Source organism: Callithrix jacchus, chromosome 4 (assembly GCF_049354715.1).
Source record: "Callithrix jacchus isolate 240 chromosome 4, calJac240_pri, whole genome shotgun sequence".
NCBI lineage: Eukaryota > Metazoa > Chordata > Mammalia > Primates > Cebidae > Callithrix > Callithrix jacchus.
The window spans coordinates 19993869-20017249 of NC_133505.1; the positions used below are offsets into that span (position 1 = coordinate 19993869).

Here is a 23381-nt window from a genome sequence, read left to right on the forward strand (position 1 = left end):
CCCTGTCTCTACTAAAAATACAAAAATTAGACAGGTGTGGTGGCAGGCGCCTGTAATCCCAGCTACTCAGGAGGCTGAGGCAGGAGAATCGCTTGAACCTGGGAGGCAGATGTTGCAATGAGCTGAGACCACACCACTGCACTCCAGCCTGGGTGTTAGAGTGGAAAAAAAAAAAAAAAATGAAGAGAATGCACTCAGCAGACTTCTGAATTGTTTGAATATTCACAAGAAAAATAAATTCATGTATCACGTGTCTTGTGAAAGAAAAAGGGGTTGGGGTTGCTTTTGTATGTAAAGCAAGCTAGTTTCAACTTTTGTTTTTAACCAAACTCTCTGTCCACTGGAGAAAAGTGCTTGCCTCAGAAAACTGTTTTTCTGGTTCACTGAGATATAAGTGACAAATAACAAGTATATATATTCAAGGTGCACAGTGTGATGTTTTGATAGAAATATACATTGTGAAAGGATTACTACAACCAATTTGTAGTAATGAATATGTTAATTCGTCAAGTAAATAATACATTATTATTAACTGTAGTCACCATGCTGTGCATTTCATCTCAGAAAAATTTTGCATATTACCCCAAAGATAACTGTGGCTGTTTAGGAGTTTGCTTTAAAACACTGCTTTTCAGATTTTTACTGTGGAAACAAATTACTCAGGGATCTTGTTAAAATTCAGGCTCTGAATCAGTAGGTCTGGAGTGGGGCCTGAGATTCTGTCTTTCTGACAAGCTCCAAGGTGCTACTGGTCCCTGAAGCACACTTTGGGTGGCAAGATTTCCAGCAAGCTGAGGCTTTTGTATTTCTTTACAATCCAGATGTCAGTTTCCCTTCCTCATCACCACAATTCAGTGCATTTACTGTTATACGGGGCTATATATCCCTAGAGAATCAGAACACATGTTGTGGAAAATTGGCTTGAGTTGCATCGAAATGCATTGGTTTGCCTCAGACGTGTTGCCTGTATGTAGCTGTATTTCAGTTCCAATAAATGCATGCATGTGGGTCTCAGGTAAACATATTGGTTTAAATGAAAATTCACTGGTTGGGAAACAAAAATAGGATTGCAATGAAAACACATTGCATTAAGTATTTGACATAATTCCCACAAACAGATGCTAGAAAATAATGTTCTGGTTTCAGTGGCAGTTCATTGAATTCACTGGCATGCTATTTGTGTCTCTGAATATGTATGAGTTTTGATAAAAATGCATTGTGGAAAGAAATCAGTCAAGCTCTTCCTATACAGTCCAGCTATAATATTCTTCTAAATTTTATATTGCTATACCATCTTTTGTTTATGAATACACATTATTTTTAATGTTTCATATTGCTTAGTGTGGCAGTAAATATAACAATTTTGTTTGTGTCTTGAGTTTCTCATGTAGTGGATACATACATTGAACATTAAAGAATATAAATGTGACTAAAATCTGTTCTGTTAGCTAGAAGATGTCTTTAGATTTTTTAATCTCAAAATATTTTTTCTGCATTGACTTTTATATAGAAAGATACATTCTAAAAAATATTGGACTAAATCTAGAATAGATTGTGAAATCATAATACCGCACCCTAAACAGATGGAAACATTGGCAATATTTGATCAAATACATGGTGTAGTTACAGTAAAGCGATTTATAAAACTGATGAGGACAGAATTACAATCTGCATCAAATGAATGCCCTGAAACAAACCAATATTAATTGTTATATTATGTTAGTGATCTCTGTTGCTACCCAAAGACTAAATGGTCAGGGGAGGAGAAGGGGCAAGAAATTTAATTCAAATTGTAACAGTGTTCCTATGCAGTATTTTAGACACTGGAATTGGTCAAAAGCATACCGAATGCTCAGCAAATTATCTGGTATGCAAAGTTATTCTTAATTCAATGAGAGAAAAATAAATACATACATGCATACAAACACATAAAATAATAGGAAAACATAGGTAATGCATGTTAGTATCTCCTGTCTTTGGAGCAAGATGTGAATCCCATCATTTGATCTATTTGCCTCCTGCTCAACCTTCCACATTATTTTTTAAGACAGAGTTCCACTCTTGTTTCCCAGGCTAGAGTGCAATGGTGCGATCTCGGCTCACTGCAACCTCTGCCTCCTGGGTTCAAGTGATTCTGCTGCCTCAACCTCCTGAGTACCTGGGATTACAGGAATGTGCCGTCACGCCTGGCTAATTTTGTAGTTTTAGTAGAGACAGTGTTTCTCCATGTTGGTCAGGCTGCTCTTGAACTCCTGACCTCACATGATCTGCCCGCCTCGGCATCCCAAAGTGCTGGGATTACAGGCATGGGCCACCGTGTCAGGCTTTTTTTTTTTTTTTTTTTGAGTGAGGGTCTCACTATGTCACCCAGACTGGAGGGCAGTGGTGCAATCATAGCTCACTGCAGCTTTGCCCTTGGCCTCCAAGGCTCAAGCCTTCTGCCTCAGCCTCTCAAGTAGCTGGGATTACAGATGCATGCTACCAGCCTAAGTTTTTAAAAATTTCTTCCACATTTTACAATGAACCTCCCAGACTCCTTCCCCATACCTTCTCTAATGTTGCTAGAGGCTCCACTCTAGTGTGGGATCAGACCTGCTTCAGGGACTCCAGCTCAGCTATCTTTCTTAGGTTTTCAGTGGATGGGCTTGTTGGCTCCCAGTCTTGACTGTGCATTAGCTTTTTATCAAAGTCCTAATCCCAGGGAGCTTGATTCAATTGATTGAGTCAGAGGCTCAGCCTTTAATACTTGATCAACACTATGTAAACCTCTCCTGATGGCGGGGGGTGGTGGCTCATGCCTGTAATCCCAGCACTTTGGGAGGCCGAGGCAGGTGGATCAACTGAGGTCGGGAGTTCAAGACCAGCCTGGCCAACATGAAAAAACCCCGTCTCTAATAAAAATACAAAATTTGCCAGGCATGGTGATGCATGCCTATAATCCCAACTACTTGGTTGGCTGAGGCAGGAAAATCATTTAAACCTGAGAGGCAGAGGTTGCAGTGAGCTGAGATCATGTCATTGCACTCCAGCCTAGGCAACAAGAGCAAAACTCCATTTCAAAAAATAACAAAAAACAAATAAACCTCTCCTGATGATTCTAATGTGTAGCCAGGGTCTAGAATCACTAGCCTAGTCAGTTTTCCTGTATCCTGATCTCTCGGAAAGAAACATGACTTTTGGATGAACACACCTTAGTCCCCTTTCCATTTCAAGTGCTCAGGACTCCCTGATCCCCAGGCAAATTCCAGAATGGCAGCTCACTTAGTAGGGCTCACTGATGGATCACTCCTGTTTCGAAAACCTCATGTATTTTCAGGGGCCCTTGAAGAAAAATGCACCAGCTCTTGGCAGGATCACTATAATCATATTCGAAGAACACATCCCAAAGCCTCGTTTGTAATGTGCTTTCTCAAAAGGGGAAATAGTATTTTTCTCCAGTGTGCATCATGATCGAAGAAAGATCCGAATTGTCAAGTCAAAAAGCAAATCTTAGATATGACTTTGTATTTCCTGTTTTTGTCCCTTTTGTCCTTTTGAGACTTTCACTGTAATGAGTATTAACGCCTGGTAATTTCAGACATTAGTTTATTCTTTGGTCTAAGTATATACCCTCACGGGGTTCTCTGTAATGTTCATGTCAGAATCATCTTTCCTTTACAGTTTCTGCAGTCATTGGTTGAGGAATGTCTCATTCATTTCATTCGTTCGAAAACTTTTATTGAAGCTCTATGATATGCTGGTGTTTGGTAAACAAATACAATAAAGGAACCTTCCATTACTGATAGATTTTTCTCCTTGCAACTTCCCTCCCTTCCCACTGCCCCAACCTCATGGGAATACCTCCTACAGAAATGTGTAAGGTATAGCACAAGCTCTTTGTTAGAACTCCTAATTCAAGATCCATTTTTTCTTTTTTTTTTTTTTCCAGTCAACCAAAGGGACACTTTATTGAGGCTCCAGGGCCATGGGGCTTGGGCAGGAGGCTGCCCTTCCAGGAAGGAAGAGGCTTATTTGACCTTCTTCCTGGGTGCAGGTTGTTGGTGTGGCCACACTTCCTCTTGTGGCAGTTGACAGCACGGGGGGTGCAGGCGAGCATAGCACTTGCGGCAGATCATCTTGTCGCAGTTGTATTTCTGGGCGAGCTGGCGGAGGGAAGGCTCAATGCCACCTCGCAGGCGCAGCACCAGGTGCAGGGTGGACTCTTTCTGGATGTTGTAGCCTGAGAGCGTGCGGCCATCCTCTAGCTGTTTGCCGGCAAATATCAGATGCTGCTGGTCAGGTGGGATACCCTCCTTGTCTTGAATTTTGGCTTTGACATTCTCAGTGGTGTCACTGGGCTCGACCTCAAGGGTGATGGTCTTGCCCGTGAGGGTCTTCACAAAGATCTGCATCTCTGCGTCTGCAACTCGGTTGCCTTGCTCAAGATCCATTTTTTTCAACATTATAAAACCTTTTAAGCCTATCTCAGAATTGAAGAAACTGTACATTGAACACTCATATGCCCGCCAGCTAGATTCAACAATGGACATTCTACTGTACTTCATTTACTAACTGTTTATCCATTTATCCAGCTCTTCATTCATGTACCAATCCATCTTGTCTTTTTTTTAAGATGAAGTCTCACTCTATCACCCAGGCTGGAGTGCAGTGGCGTGATGGCTCACATCTGCAATCCTAGCACTTTGGGAGGCCGAGGCAGGAGGATCACTTGAGGTCATGAGTTTGAAACCAACCTGGCCAACATGGTGAAAGCCTGTCTCTACCAAAAATACAAAAAAAAAAAAAAAAAAAAAAAAATTAGCTGGGCATGGTGGCAGGCATCCATAATCCCAGCTACTTGGGAGGCTGAGGCAGGAGAATCGCTTGAACCTGGGAGGCAGAGGTTGCAGTGAGCCAAGATCAAGCCACTGCACTCCAGCCTGGAGGACAAGAGTGAGACTCCGTCTCAAAACAAAAAGAAACTGCAAAATCTTTTTCAAGATGTATTTTTAAATTGGTAAAACACTGATTTAGTTTACATTGTTTCTTAATTATTATTATTTTTTGAGATGGAGTTTCACTCTTTTTGGCCAGGCTAGAGTGCAATGGCACAGTCTCGGCTCACTGCAGCCTCCACCTCCCGGGTTCAAGCAGTTCTCCTGCCTCAGCCTCCTGTGTAGCTGGTAGTACAGTCATGCGCCACCATGCCCAGCTAATTTTGAATTTTTAATACAGACAGGGGTTTCTCCATGTTGGTCAGGCTGGTCTCGAACTCCCTCCTGACTCTGGGAGGCCACTCACCTTGGCTTCCCAAAGTGTTGGGATTACAGGCGTGAGCCACTGTGCCCAGCTAGTATACATTTAGATTAAGAAAAACGTTGTTATATAGGTTTATCAATGTGATGTGGTTGGCTCCGTGTCCCCACACAAATCTCATGCAAATTGTAATTCCTAATGTTGGGGGAGGGACCTGGTAGGAGGTGATTGGCTCATGGCAGGGAATTTCCCCCTTGCTGTCCTCATGATAGTGAGTTCTCATGAGATCTGGTGGTTTAAAAGTGTGTAGCGCCTCCCCCTTCGCACTCTCTCCTGTTACCATGTGAAGATGTGCCTGCTTTCCCTTTGCCTTCTGCCATGATTGTAAGTGTCCTGAGGCCTCCCCAGCCATGCTTCCTGTACAGCCTGCAGAACTGTGAGTCAATTAAACTTCTTTTCTTCATAAGTTACACAGTCTCAGGTATTTTTTTTATAGCACTGTGAGAACAGACTAATACGTAACGCTAAATGTCTCAACGTTCTTTACTCTTCGGGTGAATATTTGCTTATGTAAGCAGTGGAGAGAAGAAAATTACAGAATCTAGGGAAAGCTCTCTGGGCTGCTGTCACTACTAGTGTTGCCTTCATTATTAGTCCTACATCATTTTAGAATTTGTACTTCCATGGTAATGGTTATTCCTCCAAGAATGGAATGCAGTTCCATCAGAACTTTCTCCCAACACGACACACCTTGTAGCTTTGAGTCACAGACGTTTTACTGAAAGGGAGTGTCTTTCATCTCACAGCCTCAAGCTGCCTGTGATTTCCCTACAGCCCAGAGAGCACCTTCCCCTGTGATCACATTCCAGCTTGCACCCTCTCTCCTCACTCCCTTTTCTTCTAGTTGCTGCAGCCACTGCTCAACTGCCACATATCAGCTCTCTGGCTTTCGGGGCTTTGCCATTTCAGCCTGTTTCACAAGCCTTAGCCTCAGATTTTATAAGGTTTATCACTAAATTGCAGAATGAGAGTTGTTATCTTGCGTTACAGGAATTTCAGGCAGAAGCAAGCAGGTGGCATAACAGGGCAGTCCAGGCACAGCATGGCCCACAGGTCGGGACTCAAAGCTCATGTGTCCTGCCTCTACCAGGCACTGAGCTGACACCCAGTGCTCACCTCTCAACCTCCCAGTCTTCCTCTTGCAGGAAAGGAGAGTTAAGCATTCCAAAGTGTTCAGCAGATTTGAGCATTTTGTCCAGGACATCTGATTCCAATGTTTGAATGTGTGTGTGTGTGTGTGTGTGTGTAAATATATACACACACATATATAAATATATACACATATACACACACATATATACACATATATACACACATATGTGAATATATACACATATACATAACATATATTTTATATAAAAAGATACCACATGCATATATATTTTATATATATGCGTGTGTATATGTACACACATATTCAAACATTGGAATCAGATGTCCTGGACAAAATGCTCAAATCAGCTGAACACTTTGGAATGCTTAACTTTTCTTTCCTGCAAGAGGAAGACTGAGAGGCTAAGAGGATACATGTTTATACATATTTAGAGAGAGGGTCTCCCTGTGTTGTCCAGGCTGGTCTTGAACTCCTGAGTTCAAGTGTAGCACACACCGGCAGTCCTAGCTCCTCACCCTCCTGAGTATCTAGGACTGCAGGTGTGTGCTACCATGCTGGAGTCAAATGTGTATTTTACATTCATAAATGTATTGGCATAAGTGACAGAGTCTAGGCATATAATGAACTTGGTGACCCTGAAGAACAAATATTTCATTTTCTTCCATTTTTTTCTCAGTTCTTACAAACTTTCCTCCAATCTGTCTCACCTGAGAAATATGTTCTCACCATATAGTCAGGTGAAGGGTGAAACTCGTCTTCCCACTTGTCATAATGAGCACAACTCACATTTTCTTCCACTAGAGGCATTTTACTGCCCTACACTTTATTCTCCTAAGAAATTTTTAGTTAAAAAGCTTAAATGCAGCCAGGAGTGGTGGCTCGTGCCTGTAATCCTAGCATTTTGGGAGGCTGAAGTGGGCAGATTACCTGAGGTCAGGAGTTCAAGACCAGCCTGGACAACATGATGAAACCCCATCTCTACTAAAAACACAAAAATTAGCTGGGCATGGTGGTGCATGCCTGTAATCTCAGCTACTTGAGAGGCTGAGGCAGGAGAATTGCTTGAACCCAGGAGACAGAGGTTGCAGTGAGTTGATATTGCACCACTGCACTCCAACTTGAGAGAGCAAGACTCCATCTCAAAAAAAAAGCTTAGATGTTCTCACCACACACACATACAAATGGTAACTGTGTGAGGTGATGGATGTGTGAATTAGCTTGACTATGGTATCTCCCTCACAAGATATACATACATCAAAACATCACATTGTACACCTTGAATATATACAACTTTTATTTGTCAATTATACCTCAGTAAAGCTGCAGGGGAGGGAAACTTTTAGCCACAAAGCAGATCCAGGTGGAAAATCTTAACATCAAATGCTAGTTTTTGCATGTATTTTTTTTTCTTTAAAAAATTACAGGGCCATAATGTAAAATTCAAAAGGCAAAATGGTAAGTTACAAAGCTTATCTCTGTTCCTCCCATTTCCCCAATCATCCAGATCTTTCAAAAGACACCTAAACGTGCTGTTACTAGGTACTTGTATATTTCTAGACGTCCCAAACTTTTCTTAACATATACATATTATATATTCTCCTTATCACATAAATCTTAGCATACCATGAAAGCGACAGCAAGTTGCCTGTCTCAACATCGTTTTCCCACTTTCTTTTTCTTTTCTTTTTTTTGGATGCTGGGTTTTGCTCTGTCACCCAGGCTGGAGTGCATTGGCATGAACAACAGCTGTGCTCTTGCCTCAGCCTCCTGAGTAGCTGGAACTACAGGCGTGCACCACCACACCTGGTTAATTTTTAAATTTTTGTAGAGACAGAATTTCACCATGTTGCCGAGACTGGTCTCAAACTCCTAGGCTTAAGGGATCCTTTCACCTTGGCCTTCCAAAGTGATGGGATTACAGGCATGAGCTACTGCGTCTGATCTCCTCACTCTTTTTATTACAGCACTCCAAATGTATTTGAAGCTACTCATTGCTGTCCAGAAAAAAAAAATGTACTTCTCAGCCTTTCTGTTAGCTAATAATGTAGGCTATGTAACTAAGTTTTAGATACTAGAGTGAAAGATACTAGAATGTAACATTTGTCAGGTCTTTTGCCTTTCTGCTGACTGGGATTTGGACTTGATGACTGGAGCTTAAGCAGCCTTCTTGCACCATGAAACACCCCACTTGGGATAGCTGAGCAATAAGATTAAGGAAATTAGATCCTGAGAAAGATGGAGTCCCCTCATAAGCCATGGCCTGTATCTGTTCTTTGTTTTTTGTTTTTAATTAGCAGGAGAAACAGCTTAAACACCTTGAGAGTACCCTTCCTGCAGCCCAGGAAGTAAAAATTGTGTTGTTGAAAATCCTTTGTCTCAGTGCTAATTTTTCTTTGCATCACCTAGCATCATATGCAATGTTTATTTGTCAGTTATACCTTAATAAAAAATTGCAGTAGTCAAAACAAATGATATATCTGGAAATTTAAAAATATACACTTATAAGTAAACCCATGGATCAAAAAATAAGTCACATTGAAAACTAGAAAACATTTTGAATTGACAATTGTGAAAATGCTACATGTCAAATATTGTGGCATTCCACAAAATCTATTTTGAGTAAAATGTATAGTGTGAAAGTCTATAAATGCTGACATTTAATAAGTAGGAAAACTAAAAAAATTAGTCATCTAAATTAGAATTAGAAAACAGCAAAATAAATTCAAAGAACAAAAAAAGAAAAATAAATATAAGAGCAAAGTAAATACAACTAAAATTTATAATATAGAACAGGGCCGGGCGCGGTGGCTCAAGCCTGTAATCCCAGCACTTTGGGAGGCCGAGGCGGGTGGATCACGAGGTCAAGAGATCGAGACCATCCTGGTCAACATGGTGAAACCCTGTCTCTACTAAAAATACAAAAAATTAGCTGGGCATGGTGGCACGTGCCTGTAATCCCAGCTACTCAGGAGGCTGAGGCAGGAGAATTGCCTGAACCCAGGAGGCAGAGGTTGCGGTGAGCCGAGATCGTGCCATTGCACTCCAGCCTGGGTAACAAGAGCGAAACTCCGTCTCAAAACAAACAAACAAACAAAAACATTACAAAAGAAAAGCAGTTCTTTGAAAAGCCTAATACAATTGAAAACCCTGTGAGCAAGAATAGAAAAGCAAAAATAAAGGACACAAATACATTATGGTAAGAATGTAAGAGGGGGCTGGGTGCGGTGGCTCATGCCTGTAATCCCAGTATTTTGGGAGGTCAAGGCAGGAGGTTCACTTGAGGTCAGGGGTTTGAGGCAACGTGGCAAATTTTACACTTATTAGGGAGGAAAATAATCACAGCAACTTAAAAGACAAGGACAAAGAACAAAAATTTCGACACATGAGCTTTGACCAAAATTCCAATAGATGGCAGCATTGGCCAAGTTTTTTCCTTGAAAACTTCCCTTCTTTTCAAGATGCTAATTAAACCTTAGTAGACAGGATAGGCATGTTTTCGATAATTTCTCAATGAGAATTTGTCTGTGTATTTTATTAAATGTTGTGCTCTACACTGTAAAAAAAGTAACAGAAGCCCTGAAGTGGTAATATCATAGGCAATAATGATAAGAGTCATCGAGGGATGCATGAACAGTTTTGCGCCCTGAGACACACTAAGGGCTTCGTTATGGACTGAAATGTGTCCTCTCCCCAAAGTCACAGGATTATGAAGCCATAATCCTCAATGTGACTCTATTTGGAGATGGGGCCTTTCGGGAAGTAATTAATGTTAAATTAGGTCATATGAGTGGGGGCCCTAGTCTGACGGAACTGGTGTCCCTACAAGAAGAGTCGGCCGGGCATGGTGGTTCACACCTATAATCCCAGCACTTTGGGAGGCTGAGGCGGGAGGATAACAAGGTCAGGAGTTCAAGACCAGTCTGGCCAATATGGTGAAATACCCTGTCTCTACTAAAATAAAAAAGATTAGCTGGGTGTGGTGGTGTGGTGGTTCATGCTTGTAATCCCAGCTACTCAAGAGGCTGAGGCAGGAGAATTGCTTGAACCTGGGAGGTAGGGGTTGCAGTGAGCTGAATTGAACCATTGCGCTCCAGCCGGGGTGACAAAGCAAGACTCCGTCTCAAAAAAATAAAAAAAAGAAAGAAAGAGGAAGAGTCTGCAGAGAGTCCTCTCTCTCAGCATGGACACAAAGGAAAGCCACGTGAGGACAGAGAGAAAAAGTGGCTGTCTACAAGCTAGAAAGAAATGCCTCACCAGAAAGCAACCCTCATAGCAGCTTCATCTTGGACTTCCAACCTCCAGAACTGTGAGAAAAGACATGTTTGCGTTAAAGTCGGTTGTATTTTGTTAAGGTGGTCCTAGCAGAAGAATACAGGCTTTCCTAGCATTGTCTCTTTAAGAGCTCACCAACCTGTGGTAGGAATCATTCCACCTGTGTTACTAACAAGACCACTGAGGATCAAAGGGGCGAGCAAATTGCTTAGCAGTGCCTAGGTTTCATGGAGTGAGTTTGGCCAAAATGGTTGAGCTCCCTAATTCTAACCTCCTTGCAGGTTTTCCACCACATCCGCTGACCTCTACGTGGCAAAAATCAAGGGCCCACTCTGTCTTCAGGGAGCTCCACCCAGCAGCAGCGATTGACAGAGCTGTTCACCTCCTCTTCCTGCAGCGGTGGCTTCCAGAGTCCACACTCTGTGGTTTTCCTCCTTTGGCTGCCCCTCTTTTTTTTTTTCCTTCTTTATTTTTTTGAGATGGAGTCTCTCTCTGTTGCCCAGGCTGGAGTGCAGTGGTGCAGTCTCGGCTCACTGCAACCTCTGCCTCCCGAGTTCAAGTGATTCTCCTGCCTCAGCCTTCTGAGTAGTTCGGATTATAGGCACATGCCACCACGCCAGAATAATTTTTGTATTTTTAGTACAGACAGGTTTTAACCTTGCTGGTCAGGCTGGTCTTGAACTCCTGACCTTATGATCTGCCCACCTTGGCCTCCCAAAGTGCTGGGATTACTGGGTGAGCTACTGCGTCCTGCAGCTGCTCCTCTCTTAGGTGAGCTTTGTTGGCATCCTTCATTTTATGACTCTATACACTGGAGAACTCCACATCCAGTCTCGGGCCTCTTTCCTGTTCATCACAAGCACTCCCTAGGTGACCTCAGCCGCACTCATGGTTGTTGGCCACAGCCTCCAAACTGGCTTTGTTGCCTCCACACTTGCCCCCTGCCCTGACCAAGCAGCCAAGGTGACTGTTAAAATATGAAGCAGGTCATGCCATTGCTTGGCTCAAGCCCCTCCAAAGTCTCTGCTCTCACTCAGAGGAAAAGCTAAGGTCTTTTTAAAAAGATTTTTTTTTTTTTTTTGAGATGGGGTTTCACTCTTGTTGCCCAGGCTGGAGTGCAATGGTGTGATCTCAGCTCATTGCAACCTCCAACTCCTGGGTTCAAGCAATTCTCCTGCCTCGGTCTCCAGAGTAGGTGGGATTACAGGCACCCACCACCACACCCAGCTAATTTTTGCATTTTCAGTAGAGACGGGGGTTTCTCCATGTTGGCCAGGCTGGTCTCGAACTCCTGACCTCAGGTGATCTACCTGCTTTGGCTTCCCAAAGTGCTGGGATTACAGGAGTGAGCCACCACACCTGGCCAAGCTAAGGTCTTTAGAACGTCTCATTCAGTGCCAACAACTCCATCCCCCAACTCCCTTCACTTCTCGATTTCTCTTTGGCCTCCTCTGTTGCTCCTTCATCCTTAGCTCACTCACGCCTACTACACAAGCCAGCCATGCTCCTGCCTCAGGGCCTTTGAACTCACTGGCTTCTCTGACTGGAATATTTCTCTGGTAATGCAGATGCCTCTGTATCCTTGGAGGTGTTCTTACCTAAATTGCAAACCGCCCTTCCTCTCAGTGCTACCTAACTTCTTTCTTTGTTTATGTTTCTCCTTCAGCCCATACCATTCATTATCTACCATACTATATATTTTACTTACCTTGTTTATTTTCTCTCCTCTAGAATACAAAGTCCACAAGATTTTTGTCTTTTGTTTTCGTGGTTCTAGACTCAAAACCTGTAACAATGCACGGCAGATGGAACATGTGAGAATTTGCTGAATCTCTGAATGGCACCATGTGGCCTCACCTAAGGATAACGATTAAGAATAGGAAAGTTTACTGTGCAAAGATCAGTTCTCAATAGCTGTCTATATCTCAGAACAAGAGAAGTTAGATGTAAACCATTACACAAAGCATTAGATAAAATTAAAAAAAAAAATCAGACATTGGAGATGAGTATTGCCATAAGCCATACAAGCAAAACAATCAAATCTCTGGAGACATTAGAAAATAAGATTGAGTCTAAATTTGCTGGTGATGTTTACCATTGCTCTGCATACAGGCAAAAGGAAGGGCTGCCCAATTTCTCATGGTTTTTCAGCTCCAGGTGTCTACAGCTAAAATAATAGACAAAGGGTAACACTATAAAACTTGGCTGAGGTGGGAGGACTGCTTGAGGCCAGTGGTTCAAGATCAGCCTGGGTGACATAGTGAGACTCTGCCTCTAAAAAAAAAAAAAAAAAAAAAACAAAAGAAAAAAGAACAACTAAATATTTTTGTATTTTTAGTAGAGATGGGGTTTCACCATGTTGGTCAGGCTGGTCTCGAACTCCTGACCTTGTGATCCACCTGCCTTGGCTGTTTTGTGTGTTTTTTGTGTTTAAACACACACACACACACACACACACACACACACACGCAACAGCAAACTTGACTATAAAGATTATTGCCAGATGCAGTGGCTCACGCCTAAAATCCCAGCACTTTGGGAGGCCATGGTGGGCAGATCATCTGAGGTCAGGAGTTCAAGACCAGCCTGGCCAACATGGTGAAACCCCGTCTCTACTAATAATACAGAAAATTAGCCAGACATGGTGGTGCATGCCTATAATCCCAGCTACTTGGGAGGCTGAGGCAGGAGAATCGCTTGAACCTGGGAGTTGCAGTGAGCTGAGATTGCGCCACTGCACTCCAGCCTGGGCAACAAGAGCAAAACTCCATCTCAGAAAAACAAAAACAAAAAAAGATTATTTTATATAATTTATTCAAGGCATATATGACTCAGTTTCCTTAGAAAAAAGTCATAATTGTTATGATATTACTGAATATTATTGGCATTATTTGTGTAGCCCTCTTAAGTGAAGTCAGTAACGGGATGAAGTAGCATGTTATCTTCATGTCAGGCAAATAGTATTTGGATTTTATAAATTAGGGTGAGATACAAATAAGTGAAAATATTTTGTCTAATGAATAATGATGAATCTAAAATAGGATTGACTTGACCAGGCATAGTGGCTCATGCCTGTAATCCCGACACTTTAGGAGGCTGAGGCAGAAGGATTACTTGAGGCTAACAGTTTCAGGCCAGCCTGGGCCACAAAGGGAGAACTCTTCTCTAATGAAAATATGAATAAAAAATTAACCAAGTGTGGCGATGTTCACCTGTGGTCCCAGCTACTTGGGAAGCTGAGGCAGGAGGATTGCTTAAGCATTGGACTTCAAGGCTGCAGTGAGCTGTGATTGCACTTCAGCCTGGGCAACAGAGCAAGACCCTCTCTCTATAAAAATGATAATAATAAATAGGACTGACTTGCATATGTATGCGACTCTTTTGTTACCAGTGACAGAATGTGTGATCATGTTTTCTAGTCTTGTGACTGTTTTCTTAGTTGTATGTTTTATTTTTAGAATTGTTGTTTCCAGGCTCTGTGGTTTGGAAACACAGCTGACAGATGTATGAATCTGATTCCAGGGTCTCTAAGAGCTAGAAAGGGCCTCAGAGATCGTTGAGACCAATACTTTTTGCATTACAGGTCGGAAAATGCAACCCAGAGACAAGAAGAAACTTGCCCAAGGAGTAACAGCCAGCCTGTGACTAGGCTGATACTAGAATCATGTTCTTCCCACTCTGGTCACATGCTACTCAGGAAATTCACCAACAGTCCCAAATATTGAGCATTTTCTACCTGTTACATTAGCAGGTTTTGAGAAGGATATATATTGTAGTTAAACTAATCAGCTTTGGGAAAATACAGGTGCAGCATGAAAATAGAGACTGCATTTGAGAATCATTGCAGAAATGGCAAAACCCTGAGAATGACGAATGGGCACTTTGCTCTTCCACCAAACTGAACCGTAGCTCTAAGGACAATGACTTCACATCTGTCACTCTAAAGCCTGTTCTAGGGACACATCCCCTCTGGCTCTCCCTAGATACTTCTGATTATAGTTGGTAATCGTGCCCATTAAATGTCTTTGGTTTCTTGGTATAGAGAGAGAAGGTAAATAATGGATCATGATTTAGGTAAGAATATACAAATATTTTCCACACTATAAATCTGTTTTCGATTCTGTTAAATATTAGATCATCTGGTAATGGAGAAAAATGTTTGAAAATCCACATAAGTTAACCTAATAAGATGCATTTCCTGCCTTTGAGGCTTTGAATTTTTAAGTTTCATGTCTTAATAGACGGTGATCAGGATAAAAGTAGTCTCTCTCTCATATGTGTGCACGTTTAAGCCTGTGTACATCTGCATGTAATTCACAGAGCAAGCGCCATGCCAGTATGCTCAGGAAACGTAAGCGTGCTGAAGACAAGAGTCAAGTTCCTCCAAGTGACTCGGGTGTGGACACTTACCACGCTGTTTTGTCAGACAGAGTTCGCTGGTGTATGAGTATTCTGGCATAATTTTATGGTATTGAAAGTAGGAATTATAAACTTGAGTAGGATTTGGAATCCTGTGTATCAAGTGACAATGAGAACATTCATGATGAAATGACAACAAAAGCTAAGAGTGAAAGAGAAGGCCTTTAACCGCAGAAGTTTTCAAACACCTTTTTTTTTTTTTTTTTTTAGTGATAGGGTCTTGCTGTATTGCCCAGGCTGAAGCGCGATGGTGCAACCGTAGTTCACTGCAATCTTGAACTCCTGGGCTCAAGAGATTTTCTTCCTTCATAGTCAGCCTCCCGAAGTGCTGGGATTACAGGTGTGAACCACCATGCCCAATCAAAACACTTAAGTCACTAAAGCTAAATGTTAAAAACAATCATCAGCCAGGCTCAGCCGCTCACACCTGTAATCCCAGTACTTTTGGAGGCCTACGCAGATGGGTCTCACCTGAGGTCAGGAATTCGAGACCAGCCTGGCCCACATGATGAAACCCCATCTCAACTAAGAATACAAAAAATTAGCCAGGTGTGGTGGCACACGCCTGTAACCCCAACTATTTGGGAGGCTGAGGCAGGAGAATTGCTTGAACCCGGAGGCAGTGGTTGCAGTGAGCTGAGATCATGCCATTACACTCCAGCCTGGGTGACAGAGCGAGACTGTCTCAAATAAAATAAAACAAAATAAAATAATGATCACAGGGAAGATGGTCGTAGTAAAAATAACATTCAGAATTACACATATCATGACAGTTTAGGAATTATATTTGTATGTATTCTAAGAAAAATCTCCCTGATTTTTAGGTTTCATCTTACTCAGGTAAAATAAGGCATTTTCCTGGCTATGTGTGGTGGCTCATGCCTGAAATCTCAGCACTTTGGGAGGCTGAGGAGGGCAGATCACTTGAGCTCAGAAGTTAATACCGGCCTGGGCAACATAGTAAAACCCCAGCCCTAAAAAAAAAAAAAGTGGTTGAGTTTGGTGGTGTGTGCCTGTGGTCCCAGCAACTCGGGAGGCTGAGGTGGGAGGATCACTTGAGCCTGGAAGGCGGAGGCTGTAGTGAGCCAAGATCACCCCACTGCACTCCGCATGGGTGACAGAGTGAGACCCTGTCTCAAGAAGAAAAAAAAAAATAACTATAGGTTATTTCTGCCCCAGTCCTTATTTTATATTTGCAAATAAATGATGAACTTCAATTTGAAGACAGAAGTGAACCAAATAATATTCTGAAATTATATCCTCACACATTTTACTGTGGAAACATGTATATACCCACACAAAATCCCACTTATAAAACATCCCTGTAGGACACTAGCAAAATCCCATGGGATCCCAAGGTTTCAGGAGCATAGTTTGAGGAACCCAGTTAAAAATCTTTGTGCTTGCCAGGCGTGGTGGCTCACGCCTGTAATCCCAGCACTTTGGGAGGCTGAGGCAGGCGAATCACCTGAGGTCACGAGTTCGAGACCAGCCTGGCCAACATGGTGAAACCCATCTCTACTAAAGATATAAAAATTAGCCAGGTGGGTGGTGCATGCCTGTAGTCCCAGCTACTCAAGAGGCTGAGGCAGGAGAACTGCTTGAAACGGGAAGGCGGAGGTTGCAGTGAGTGGAGATCCTGCCAACGCACTCCAGCCTGGGCAATACAGTGAGACTCCATTTCAAAAAAAAAAAAAGTTTGGTGCTTACTTCTTTAGAACTATCAGTGTTATCAGTTAGAATGATTTTGGCTCCAATTATATGTCTTTCTTTTTTTTTTTTTCACCTTTTAATATATGTATTTTTTTGTAGAGACAAGGTCTCACTATGTTATGCAGGCTGGATTTGAACTCTTGAGCCCCCATGACCCTCCCGCCTCAGCCTCCCAAAGTGCTAGGATTACTGGCATGAGCCACCACACCTGGCCTTCCAACTATACGTCTTTTACTCACATTCTTTTATAATAAGTCCCGAGGTAGGACGGCTATAGGATCACTTAACTCAGTAGCTTAACAAGACCATCAAAGACTGGGAATTCTTCCCATCTTTCAACTCTGCCATGTGGGAGCTTCCTTTATGTGGGAGCTTCCTTCATAGTCACAAAGTGGCTGCAGCAGCTCCAGACATCTCATCCCTTATATCCCCACTTGGTAACAATCAAAGCCTGGAAGACACAGTTAAGACCCAATCTTCCATTCCTTTTTAAGAGTGAGGAAAATGATCCAATAGTCCCTACTTCCAGTCATATTTTCCCTTAAATCTCATTGGCTAAATTTTTTTTTTTTTTTGAGACAGAGTTTCACTCTTGTTACCCAGGCTGGAGTGCAATGGCACGATCTCGGCTCACCACAACCTCCGCCTCCTGGATTCAGGCAATTCTCCTGCCTCAGCCTCCTGAGTAGCTGGAATTATATTGTGTCCTCATTCCTAATCATCAGAGAGGAAAATGGAATTATGATAATGACTTAGATAAGCGATTCACAACCCAAGCTGCTCACAGCATCATTTGGGGAGTTTTCAAAAACTGTTAAACTCTAAACCAATTAAATCAGAATCTCTGGAGATGGGCCTGGGCATCAGTATTTTTATAGAGCTCCCCAAAAGATTCTGATTAATAGTGAAGAGTGAGGACCAGTGGCTAGTCTCGTTCTTAGATGAGTTGAAGTTCATCCTCTTGGGCAAGGGAGGGACCTAGCCTTTCTTTAAACATGTGGTTGACCTGGAATAGGGAGAGAATGAGTTTGCCATGCCCATCATGGTATTGTGGAGATTTAAGAATTAGTGGCCAGGCCAGGTGACTCATGCCTGTAATCCCAGCACTTTGGGAGGCCGAGGCAAGTGGATTGCTTGAAGCCAGGAGTTCAAGACCAGCCTGACCAACATGGTGAAACCCCGTTTCTACTAAAAATACAAAAATTAGCCAAGCGTGGTAGGCATGCGTGTAATCCCAGCTGCGGCTGGAGACTCACTTAAACCCAGGAGGCAGAGGTTGCAGTGAGCCAAGATCTCGCCACTGCACTCCAGCCTGGGTGACAGAGTGAGACTCTATCTAAAAAAAGGAAAAAAAAAAAAAAAAAAAAAAAAGGAAACCTAGTCAGAGCCGTTGAGGCACCCGCTTCTGATACATACTATAAACATGGAAGATGGTTTTTATTTTTGTAATCTTGAGCAGGTACTGCATAATCACTGGACATTAAGGAAACAAATTCCTTCTTGTTTCCTTAGGCTCAGAGCCACTCAGACATTGGGAAGCAAGTTTGTTAAGATGACAGAGAACCAAGGTAATGGATTCCAGTGATGAAACAGGAAGTTCATTCATGAGTTTCTGGCACACCTCCAAAGTGACGACTTAGCTAGAAATGGAATAACTGGATTTCCCCCCTTCTCTTTTATGATCCTCAATGAGAGTGACCAGGTATTAGAGCTAGATGGAACCTTAGTCAAAATCTAGCTACTCGCCCTGTCCCACCAGGCTGCCACCCATTTCAAGTTTGAAGAGACAGAGACACCTGGACCTTATGTAATTACTGTGGATTACCCCAGGAGTCTGTGACAAACGTCAGCCTCTCCCCTCCCTGCTTCCCCGCCCTGTCTCTGGCTCTTTCTACAGACACGCGGCTGTTTCTGTGATCGTCCTTAAGCGTATGTAACCTGTGAATGTATAGGAGATCCTAATGAACATGACTTAGCTTTAACACTCAGTTTTCTAAAGGGACACGTGGGGGCAGCAAATGTTTAGGAAAAAAAAATTCCAGTTCTAGCCTGTACTGTCTACATATGTGTATATACTTGGGAAACGTGTGGGAAAGAGATATGTGAGAGCTTCTTTTTCTTTTATGTGGTTTACTTATTTGATATTGAGATTGTTTCTGAGCCATGTGCCTCAACATTGGACTGGGGATTTCAGAGAAAGTGATAGTCACTGTAATTCAATTTAGCTTCCAAATGTGCCTCTGCTAAGAGACAGTTAAAAGCACTCATAAATAGGATGTGTGTCTTCTTTGCAGTGTTTGTTAATTTTGAGTCTTACCTTCTTTTTTAGAAATTCATGATATTTGATGTCACAGAGACTGGAATAAGTATAGTCAAACTTATTAGTGAAGATTTCCTGTAGGTGTTTTCATAATCCATTTCCATTGTTATGATTATTGACGAATAAAACATTTTCTTTGGTAGATACTTCTTTTTCCCCCACCTCCATTTAATGTTTCCATTCTTATTGTCAAGTTTCTTATCACTCCCTAAAAACTCTCAATCAAACAATGATTCCTGGGTGATTATTCCTGTTTTCCTACTATCACCTGTTGATTTGGAAAGGCAGAACAAAACCGTAAGAAGCTTTGCTAATGTATTGAAAGATAAAACGATAATACTCACTACTAAAAGTGATACCACAAGTGGAGTCCTGGCACTAGTATTACATTGCCACAAAAGATCAGGCACGTATCCAAACTGTTCAAGACACATTAAAGACACAGGTAATTTGCAGAAATATTCAGGCTTGCGGTTTGCATTTTTTGGTTTTCTTGTGGATTTCAGTGGAAGTTGAGGTCATTCATGGGAAACAGTCACCAAAGAAATGTCAGTATTAGAACCCCAAGAGCCATTTCTCTAGCTTCTTCCAGAATCAAGGCTTTAGAGGTATTTTCTATCAACACTGGCATTTCATCTGCAATTAACAATGAACACATAGCATTATGTTTAATTGCAAACCGTTTAAAGCTGATTGGATGCTCAGCTTTAAGAACATTCTTCAGTCAAAAAGGTCTTTTAATCAGGTCTTTAATCCTGAGCACAATCTAGGACACAGCATCACAGACTAACTCATTGGAGGTGTCGTCATCTAATCCTAATCACCCCAGCACCAATAGGCCGAATAGCTCTGGGCTCAGGACATACATTTGTACTGGGCTCAGTACATACATGTGTACTGGGCTCAGTATGCACCACTTACAGTGAGCTCTAAGGCTCTAAAATTCTGTTTCTGTTAGCTTCTTCCTCAGAATAAAACTGTGGAAAGCATGGTGAATTCCCTCTCTTTGGGAGGTTTGAGCCAGGCCGCTATTTAATCACAAACATCACAAGTCAAATTCTTCCTACCTAGTGTTGGCAATGAACACACCAGAACTGCTAAGGCCAAGGAAATCCCATTTTTTGATGAGGGTTTCCTTTGTTAGCTTTTCTTTCTAGTAGTAAAAGTAAAAGGAAAAAGATGTTAAAGATGTAAATATCCTAGGTTTTTTTTTTTTTTGGTATAAATATTTGAACACAACAAGAATATGTAACATTAACTGGATGTGTATTTTTTATATTTTACTTAACCTGAATTTTACACAATCTTTGCTTGAATGCTCCAATAATGAAAGGAGAAAATGTGTATTTAAACAATTTTTAGGAATTTATTCTTTATTCAGTACACTTAAATTTCATTTGAGCTATATTTTAAAATGTAAAACTGCTAAGAAATTAAAAGCAGTCAAATGCTTTTGTCTGAGTCTCTGTTCAAGGAAATATCATAGACAACCTTGCCTTTAAAAGTTCTTGAGGCAAATGAAAACCAGTTTTTCACAATTAACTTAGTGTCCTATAACTTTGGTATCTTAAAAATAATTCTCAAAGCGGTGAGTCAAGTCAGAAAGGGATCTGTGTGTGTGAATTGTCAGCTTTCGGCATTTGTCTCCAACTACGTCCAGAGAGAAATTTTCATTTTTATTCTTCTCAGCACCACATTTCCAAGGAAAATCACAGAATTCTGGTAGTCACAATACCACAGCTAAAATTATCTAATCATTAAGACTCTACGATTTACATCATAAGATTCAGAAAGAGCGCATTTTGACTTTGAAAATAAATGAAGTGATATGTGCTATGTCCACTACTAAAAAAAAAAACAAACAAAACCTCATATACTTGATCAGGCCTTGTTAAATTGTCAACATAAATTTCTAATGCAACTTACTATGTTGACATAAATCCAAAAAAAACTGTCATTTCAACAGGGCCTCCCCAGGGTTCCAGAGCCTGGAACAATTTAATAAAACAATTAAGTACTGTTTTACTGAGAGGGGGGAGGAATGAGCTTTTAAAACAAAACAAACCCAAACCAAAACAAAACCAAACCTCTCCAGACGGAGAATCTGTGAGTTTTGAGCATGTGATTGGAAATCCAGAGGTAGCTTGATTGTCATTTTGAGATCCTTCACAAGCAACCTTGCAGAGCCTCAAAAGACTGATGGGCACAGCTCTTTTGCTGGATATCCTTTCAGCAATACTTGTAAAAGTAGTAAGGCTCCAGTATTAAGACATTACCAGAGATTAAAACATGGAAATCTGACAAGTTTTAACAGCAATCGAAGTGTGTGGCTTGGAGAAAAAGCAGTGGAGTCTGGAGTCTACAGGTCGAGCACACGTGGAGAGGATGTGCTTCCTTTAGGAAGGCAGGAGAGGCTTAAGAGAGTGTCTTCACTTTAAAAAACACAGCCTTACCTCGCCTGGCAAAATTAAAGTGACAAATCCTAGAGAAAATCTCAGAGCACGCATCACAAACAGTCCCGCCCTTAGTCAACTTAGACAAACTGAAAGTAAACGGAGCCTTGTCCAAGTCTATCCGCGACCCTGGGCCCCTCCAGGCAGCGGGAACACCGGGAGGACCCCTCAGGGCCGGCACCAAGGGAACCGGGACAGAGTCCCGGCGTCTGCCGGGGCTTTGCGTGGCAGAAGGTTTTCAGGCTTCCGTCCCAGACTTTCAGGAGACTGGCATCCACTTAGGAGACTCTCTGTCTCCACCAGCCTCTAAATTCTGAATGGGAATAAGCCCAATCGGCTCCCCAGCCCCCCGTCCGCCAGGTTTTGGCGCCAGAGCGCCCTCCAGGCAGAGGCCCGAGCGCAGCGGGAACTACTAGCCCGGCGGGGGCGCCCTACCCTCGGCACCGCCGTCCCCGCCTCCCGCCGCAGCCCGAGGGGCCGGCCTCCAAGCCACCCGGCTGTGCCACTTGGGAGCTGGCCCGGTCCGCAGAGCAGAGTGGCGGCGGCGGGGCCGGAAGCTGAAGCGCGCTGCTAGCCAGCGGCCAGCGCACCGCCGGGAAGCGACGCCCACCTGTTTGCTCAAATATTTGCAGGCCGTGACACTTGGACCCTGAATGGTGACCAGCCTCCTCACCTGAGGCAAGGCCGAGCCCCGGGGCACGCATCCTCCCGTAGACTTATTGGCCCGAGGGTCAGCGGCCCAGGCCGCCAGCTGCGCGCGGATCTCCGAACACAAGGCGTGCTCGCCTGGCGGTGGTGCCTAAGCTGGGGTTGCTACAGGTTCCCGAGAAAAGGGCATCCGAGCCTCTCCACCCAGCGACTCAGGGACCTTTAGGTACAAATGTAGGTCGCTTGCATCTCTGGTGGCGAGGATGTTGTAGAGGGCGCTGCCATTGGGTGCGCACCTGGTCAGCGAACTCAGCTAGTTTAGGGTTGGAGAAGTAGGATGGAGAGGAGAGCGAAATTTCACTTCCTCTAATTTAGCGAGAAGTCCATGATCGAGGATTCCTGGCTTTCCGGACAAGTCCCAGGCTCATAGGCTTAGCGAGCCAGACTGAGACTCAAGGTAGCGCGCGAGGAGTTGGGAAGACGGGAAAGAAAAGGCAGAAGAGGGGAAACTGGAGAAAAAGAAGTCTAAAGGTGGCGTAAAGTTATGCCCGGTTCCAAGTAAACTTTATTCTAACCTAGAGTCTGTCGCGATTTCTTAGACGTAAAGACACCCTATGCTGTGCGGTGTCCCGCAGTGTCCCGCGAAAACCGGTGTCCGGCGAAAACCGGGAACGCCGCCGAGAGATATCCGGAAACGCCGAGTTTGTAGGCTCTTGCTTCGCAGTGCTGTTCGACTTGTTCTTAAGTTGGCTAATTCGAACGCAGAGCAGTTTGAGAGGTTTAGTTTTGCCATACTTAGGACTGAGACACGCCCTGTTTTTCATAGGAGGGACCGACAAAGCCGGGGTCTCAAGCTTTTCATAAGGCCAAAGATGAGGAGTGGCTGCAGTTTAGAAAGTGAATCCCAAAACTCTGCTACAGATGGACGCACACTTTTCCTACATAGCTCCCAAATTTGGTTTTACTCCCAGATACTCTGATTTCTTTGTCGTGTTGACCCACTCAGGCATCGGGACTTCACAACCCTCCAGCTGATTCTAATATGCAGGCAAGTTTGAAAGCCACTGCCCTAAGACATCCATTACCCCCAGGAAAGGTTTTTTTTTTTGGAGAAGGAGCAGGGACCTGCTCCCATTTAGCTCTTGGC

The 23381-nt window shown here is 42.9% G+C and overlaps 1 pseudogene; it reads right to left on the minus strand.

The window, feature by feature from the left end:
• Positions 1-3903: 3903 nt before the first annotated feature.
• Positions 3904-4411, minus strand: LOC100392154 (ubiquitin-ribosomal protein eL40 fusion protein pseudogene; annotated as a pseudogene).
• Positions 4412-23381: the final 18970 nt, after the last annotated feature.